The following is a 7,336-nucleotide window of genomic DNA, read 5'->3' as shown; positions in this document are numbered from 1 at the left end:
CCCAATTCAATAAAATTAGAGTGAGGCAGGCTTTGCCTGGCTGTGGGTTCCCAGGGATCAGAAAGTGCTTGGGCACAATGGGTCTGAGCCCAGCTTGTATGGCTGGATCCTTGTGCCAATGCTGGGAGCGGAACTGTGGCTCCCCCAAGGCAGTGGATAATACCACACCACTCTTCTTGATTTTGCAAGGCAGACTCTTAGGTTTTAGGCACTAGGTTTACTATTGTATATTTTTCTAGAAAATTAAAATGTTTGTCTTCCCAGTTCCTGGTATGCAGAAATGTGTACCCAAATTAAATAAGCTCATATATGCAAATTATTCTGCATATTGAATTGGGTTTGAATTTATAAGCAAAATGTAAAGGATGGCTGTTGAGTTGGAATTTTAAAACAACAGCAGACAAATCCGGAAGCAATTCACCATGGAAAAGGCGCTGGGCAGCCTTGAGGGAAGGGTGTAATAGAACTTTTTCTGTGTTTGCCTTAAGGTCGCTGCCCCTTCCAGCTCTCCCTTCGTCTGCTGAGCTCTGGATCGAGGCGGCAGGGTGGCTTAAGGAAACAAGGATCTTCTAGGTAGAAATGGATTGAGGCCCTTCTACAACCTTTCTATTAGAAATTCATATTTAGGAAATGCTGTTGGAGTGGATGATGGCACCTTGACATTCAAGTATCCCAAGGGGGAAATCGCATCAAATGGGTAGGGGGAGTTGGGGCCGTGAAGGTGGTCCTACGGAGATCTCGTCTAGAAGATTGTCGGAGAGAACAGATTCTGGCAGAGCAAGTGACTAAGGCTGGAAGCCTTACTGGCTTGAGTCATGCTAGTAGAGTGTCACCTCCTATTTATGCTTAATGGTGCTATTCTTTCTTTATCCACACATCTCAAGTGTACTTATTTTAATTTCTCTTTTAGATTGTTCTAGTACCTTTACTTCTTCAGGAGTGTGTAGATTGTACTTAAATGGCATTGGGCTTCCTCACATGTATATTTCTTGCCCAAGAGATTTCTACTAATGTGACTTGGCTTGTGGGGGTCTCCATTTGGGGCAACTCCATTTGGTTGCCTCTACTCAGGTCCTATTCTGGATCGCCTGACTCTAGATAATTTTTTTTTTTTTTTTATGTTAGTGGATTGGCTTGGATTTTGCTACTTTGAGAATGCGGGTCCCACATGTATATGGCGCAGACCCAAGTTTCCAATTTCATGATTCCAGTCTGGGAAGACTAACTCTCTTTTCTTGCTGAGAACTTGGGTGAGTGGAAGGACATTCAGATTCCTGTTTGTGGATGGGCAGCTTGGTCCTGGCTCCAGTTCCAAGTCCTCATTAAATGCCAGGCCTGTGGGCATTTTAACCCCAGCTCCTACAGCCTGTCTCTCTGTCCCTGGTCCTTTTGAGGGCTATACACCCTCAGCTACTGCTGTATATATCCCGACACCTAAGGAATCCCCTTTTCTTGCCTTTGAGACATGTATCTTATTTTAATATTCAAATATTTTAAATATATTCTGTCTAGCATTTCTAGGTTTTAGGCATAGAAGGGAGTGTTTTAGAATGTGCCCAATCTACCATCTTGACCTAAAATTTTTTTTTTTAATCAGTCATCAGTTTTATACACATCAGTGTATACATGTCAACCTCAATTGCCCAATTGACCTAAAATTTTAATAGAAGTTATTTTTAGTAAAATATTGCCTTTTAATATTAAATTTGTAAATAATGTCTTTACTCACCTCTTATTTTTCTAGCAGGTTTACGCTGTTTCTCTTTTTTTTTTTCTTTTTAGATGTACAATCATATGATCTCTAAATAATGACAGTTTTGCAACCTCTTTTTTATTAATTACACACTGAAATCCCAACCTTGTCTAATTGCACTGTCAGGAACTTCTAAAACAATATCCAGTAATGATGGTACTATCAGGCCCCCTCTTGTATCTGAGTTTATTAGAAATGTTTCTAGTGTTTTAATATTAAACACATCCTGGCTTTGGTTTTGAGAAATGTTTTCCTTAAGGTAAGGGAATACCCCTACATTTTCATTTTATTAAGAGGTTTATAAGAAATGGGTGTAGGAATTTCATTACCTGCATTTTCAACATTTATGAAGGCAATCCTATGGTTTTTCTCTTTTGACTTATTTAAAATTAATTTATATTATTAAATTTCCTAATATGCAGCCATGCTTAATTTCTTGATTTTTGAGATGAACCTCACTTGGAATTGGTGTATTACTCTTTTAATGTATTTCTGGTTTGATTTGATATATATGATTTATAGGTGGAGCTATATATTTTTAGACATTTTTTTCTTTTTCATTTCTATTCACAAGTAAAATTATTTTGTAGCTTTGTTTTCATTAAATTAGTAGATTAATGATTTGTTAATTTTTTAAAAATATATTAAGATATTACCTATATTTCTCTGTGCTCTTGAATAGTTTAAACAGCATCAGAAACATCTGTTTGTTTAATAGTTGAAAGATTCATATGTGAAATGATCTGGGACTAGAGTTTCTGAGAAGAATTTTCTTAATTTCTTCTATGTTATTAACTTCTTTAGGTTTTCCATCTCTTTCCAATCCAATTTTGGTAATATGTATTTTCATAGAGGAACATCAATTTTATTTGTGTTTTCAAATAGACTAATTATAATAGTATATGATAGTCTTACACCTATCTATATTTCCTCTGTATATGGGGGCAAGTCTCTATCATAATTTTGTGGTTTTGTGCTTTTTCCTCTTTCTGTTTCTTCTTTAAAGCTAGCTACAGAGACACCCATATTTTGCAGGGATCCAGCTTTAAGAGTTACAGATCTATTTTTTGTTGTTTTCTTTTTTTTTTTTTAATAAATTTATTTACTTATTTATGGCTGCCTTGTGTCCTCATTGCTGCACGCGGGCTTTCTCCAGTTGCGGCGAGCGGGGGCTGCTCTTCGTTGCGGTGCGTGGGCTTCTCATTGCGGTGGCTTCTCTTGTTGTGGAACATGGGCTCTAGGCGTGCGGGCTTCAGTAGTTGTGGCACGCAGACTCAGTAGTTGTGACACACGGGCTTAGTGGCTCCGCGGCATGTGGGATCTTCTCGGACCAGGGCTCGAACCTGTGTCCCCTGCATTGGCAGGCAGATTCTTAACCACTGCGCCACGAGGGAAGTCCTGTTGTTGTTTTCTTAATCATTAATTTCTGATTTTACCTTACTGGCTCCTTATTCTACTTTCTTTGGGTTTATTTTACTGCTTTTCTAACTTCTTGAAATAGGTGAGTCCTCATGTATTTTTTTCTTTATTTTTATTTTTTATTTTTGGCCACACCGTGTGGCATGCGGGATCTTAGTTACCCATGCAATGGGAGCACGGAGTCTTAACCATTGGACCGCCAGGGAAGTTCCCCTCATGTATTTTTTTCTGTAATGGCAGTTAATATAACTGGGCTTTCCTCTGAAGTGGATGTGTGCCATCTGTTGACCCTCCAGGATATTACACACACTGGAGATGACCTTTTGGGATTTCTGTACTTTCCAAGAGATTTTGGTACCTTAAACCAGCGGTCCCCAACCTTTTTGTCAACAGGGACCGGTTTCAAGGAAGACAATTTTTCAGTGGAGGGGGAGGAGGTGGTTTAGGTGGTAATGCTAGCGGGGGGGGGGGGCGGGGGGGCAGGAGGGGGCTGGTTCAGACAGTAATGAGAACGATGGGGAGCGATGGGGAGCAGCAGATGAAGCTTCGCTCACTGGCCACCGCTCACCTCCTGCTGTGCGGCCCAGTTCCTAACAGGCCGAGAACCGGTACCGGTCCACGGCCCGGGGGTTGGGGACCCCTGCCTTAAATCCAAAGGACTAGATAAGAACCCTGGGTGAGGACTGACTATGCAGAAATTGGTCATGAAAAGGTTGTAATAGCTGAGGAAACACTTTAAGAAGTTCTCAGAGGTAGGGGAAGAATAGAGGTGTTGTCTAGCTGGAGAGTATGACAGATAGGGTAGATGTTTGGAAGCCAGACCACATTGAATCTTGAATCTTGAATACAAGGCTAAAGTTTAGAGAACTTCTATAGGCTCTGGGGAGCCCTTGATGGGCTATTTTAGGGTAGAATGCCATGAGCTCAGAAGGGGTTCTGGCAGATGCCAGGACCAGGGTGTCAGACACAGTGAACAGGGCAGGACGCCAGACGCACCTGCACGATCTGAACTCAAGTCAGGTGGGATGAATGGAGCTCGAGGGGGTCAGGGCAGACATGCAGGATGGAAGTGGTTGGCATGAAAGTAATCATAGAAATTCTGAGTGTTCTAAGGGAGAGGGGGGAAGAGAGGAAGAGTCGCGGATGAATCTTTATATAAAGGGATTTAAAGAGAGGAGCCCGGCATGGGGATCTGGAGGGGAGAACCAGGGAGAGCAGACATAGAAGCCAAGGGGCAGAGCCACGCTGAGCTACAGGGAATCACGAGGGCGAAGCTGCCAGCAGGTGGAGGAGGGGAGAACCTCCGTGAAGACTCCTCGATCTAGAGGGCGCCCTCACTGCGAACACTAAACTAGTGAGTGTTACAGAGTAGAATGGAAGCGCTGATGGAACATAGATTCTGGAGAGAATGGGCTCTTCACCCTTCAGATCTTTTCATGTTATTCACAATTAACAAACAAAATATTAGACAATTGTGGTTTCTGTTGTTGGGACCGGGATGTCAAATTTAACCTTATCTATCTGGGTAGCATGTATTCAGCGGAAAATACTAACTGGTGCCTTTTTTCAGATAACAGTTTTTGTCAAAGAGAAGTCAACTAGAGGACAAAACAAAAACAGGGGATGTAGCCTTCATTTTAGAGAAGATTAGCTACAAATTTCTTTTAAAGAGAGGTCTCTCTTAGAGTACTGAAAATATTATTCAATTTACTAAGATTGAGGATATGCTGAGCTGTCCCATGAAATGATGTGTAAAGAATGCCTTGCAGGCCCGCAATAAATGTTAGTTATTATCCCTCACCTCCCACTCCCAATGCATTTCTAGGCAAATCAGGCCTGCTGTTCCGTCACAGGGAGCTATGTTCTTCCTGCTTAGAAATTAGATCAGGTCTTCTCGTCTGGGGCCAGCGTGCCTGTCTTTCCCAACCAGAGACTGTGTGCTCGCCAGCATTGCTTGACCTTTCCGACACGCATCAGCATTCCCTCCCACTAGGCCTGCTCGTTTTGCCTGGTGTCTGCAACAGGATAATCACTTTGGAAGCTGCTGGGCAGGTCTCCTGCTTCCAGAGGGGTGTGGAAAAAGCCACCCATGCAGTCATATGTGACTGGCCTACCAGCAAGTGCTCACACTGGCCATGGTGGGCTCTGGGAGAAATGGGGAAGCCTAACCAGATTTTCAGCACCTAGTCTAGCCCCGTGATTGAGTCAAGGCTATGCCAGGGCCAGAAGGAGAGGGAAGGTGGAGGAGAAAGACCAAAGGGCTTCCCGTGGGGTCAATGACGAAAAGTCAATGCCAATAGAACAGTGAGAGTGCATTCAAATGACATTACTGTGTTATGTGGTTATGAGGGACGGGAGTTTCTCATTGCAAAATTACTTTTTAGCATCCTGATAAGCAATTGATAGGTGTCTGTGCCCACCAGCTCTGAGCATCCCCCACTCTCTCCTCCTTCAGTTGGGCTGCCTGACTTGTGAGAACTTAAAACATCTCCACCCACACATTGAATGTGTACATTCACATGACTTTCCTATTCCACTCTCTGCATCACTGTAAGTTGACTATTTCATGAAAGTCTTGCCCAGAAGATGAAAGTTGAAGTAACTATTGTTTATTCCTGGAAGTTTCCAAAAAACTATTGAAATGATCATTCAATTGTTCAACTCTTCAACAGAAAACATCGACTGACAATTTACTCCCCAAGATTCTTTGAACGCTTGCTGCTTCCCTTAGTGGCCATCAATCTCAAACTCGTAATTCATGATCCTTACCCAATCCTAATCAAGCCCCTCATTGAAAGAGCTTCTGAAACCAGACTCCAAAACCTTGTAGATCTCCCGATTTTGCCTTCCCCTCTGCAAGACACTACTAAGACTCCATCTTACTGAGAAAAGAATGAACTCAGTCTTGTCTTAACAACAGGTTGTCCTGGTGATATTTGGGGGAAAGGCAGCATTCAATGAAAATCTTATCTGTCATCTCAACCTTCCCCGAGTTCTGGAATCCATTCAGACTTCAGGCAAAGGGGATATGGGTTAGAGGGAGCTCAGTAGTTGTGGCTCGTGGGCTTAGTTGCCCCGCGGCACGTGGGATCTTAGTTCCCCGACCAGGGATCGAACCCACGTCCCCTGTGTTGGAAGTGGATTCTTTACCACTGGACCACCAGAGAAGTCCCTTGCCACCCTAATTTAATCACATCTGCAGAGACTCTTTTTCCAAATAAGGTCAGATTCACAGGTTCCAAGAGAATAGGAGAAGGACATCTCTTTGAGGACCACCATTCAACCCACAGCATCCATAAAAATGAATAAGTAGGACAATGAAATTAAAAACAAACACAGTAGAAGCCCACTGATGGCAAAATGTCAAATTACTGTAATGTTTCTAGCCACAGGTTGAGTGACACTGACGCGGAGTGTACAAGGGCTGCACATCATCCCTCCAGCTGTGTGGGTATCTGTAGTGGTGCTGAGGGCAGAGGTCACAGAAGGCTTCCCAGAAGAGGTTACAATGAGTTGCAACTTAAAGAAAAGGTAGGCATTAGCTGTGAGGAAGGGTGAGAGCTAGAGGGAAGAGCATCTTAAGAAGAGAGGAACAAAAGCATGTCTTATGGGTTGAAATGTGTCCCCCTCCCGCCCCCCCCAAAGATATATTGAAGTCCTAACCCCTAGTATTTGAGAATGTGATCTTATTTGGAAATAGAGTCTTTACAGAGGTAATCCAGTTAAAATAAAGTACTTAGGGGGGCCCTAATCCAGTATGACTGGCATCCTTATACAAGAAGGAAGATGATGTGAAGACACACATAGGGAGAAGACGGCCACATGAAGGTGGAGGCAGCAATTGCAGTTATGCTGCCACAGGCCAAGAAGTGCCTGGGGCCACCAGGAGATGGCAGAGAGGCCCTGGCTGAGCTGATCCCTCAGGTCCCATATCTGCTCCCTGCTGGGCTGGGAGTGCTTTTAAGCCTAGGTCGTGTCGATTGGGGTGGCACTCGGGTGGCTTTATAATTGTGCCATCCTGAATTGTCACCCTCCTTCCTCCCTGGCTGGGCCCCTCCTTGGACCACTGACTCCCTCCTCCTGATTCCTGGATGGGCTCCTGGTGTGCACACCTTGCCCCTTGGTACAGTCTTATTTACTTGAATGTCCATCCACCTGCCTGCC

General features: G+C 43.6%; 1 long non-coding RNA gene across 1 annotated transcript in view; it reads right to left on the bottom strand.

Annotated features, from left to right (window-relative positions):
* Positions 1-1,048: 1,048 nt before the first annotated feature.
* LOC309613458 overlaps positions 1,049-7,336 on the bottom strand; it is a 64,035-nt gene continuing 57,747 nt past the window's right edge. The window contains exons 3-4 of the long non-coding RNA XR_014235736.1: positions 1,653-1,691; positions 1,049-1,574 (exon numbers count right to left, since the gene is read on the bottom strand). This is a non-coding gene — a long non-coding RNA (uncharacterized lncRNA). The remainder of the gene's footprint in view (positions 1,575-1,652; positions 1,692-7,336) is intronic.

The sequence above is a fragment of the Balaenoptera borealis genome, assembly GCF_965194805.1.
Source record: "Balaenoptera borealis genome assembly, chromosome: 1".
In the NCBI taxonomy this organism is placed as follows: Eukaryota; Metazoa; Chordata; class Mammalia; order Artiodactyla; family Balaenopteridae; genus Balaenoptera; species Balaenoptera borealis.
Note: the sequence above shows the minus strand (reverse complement) of the source record. Positions and strands in the feature narration are given on the sequence as shown.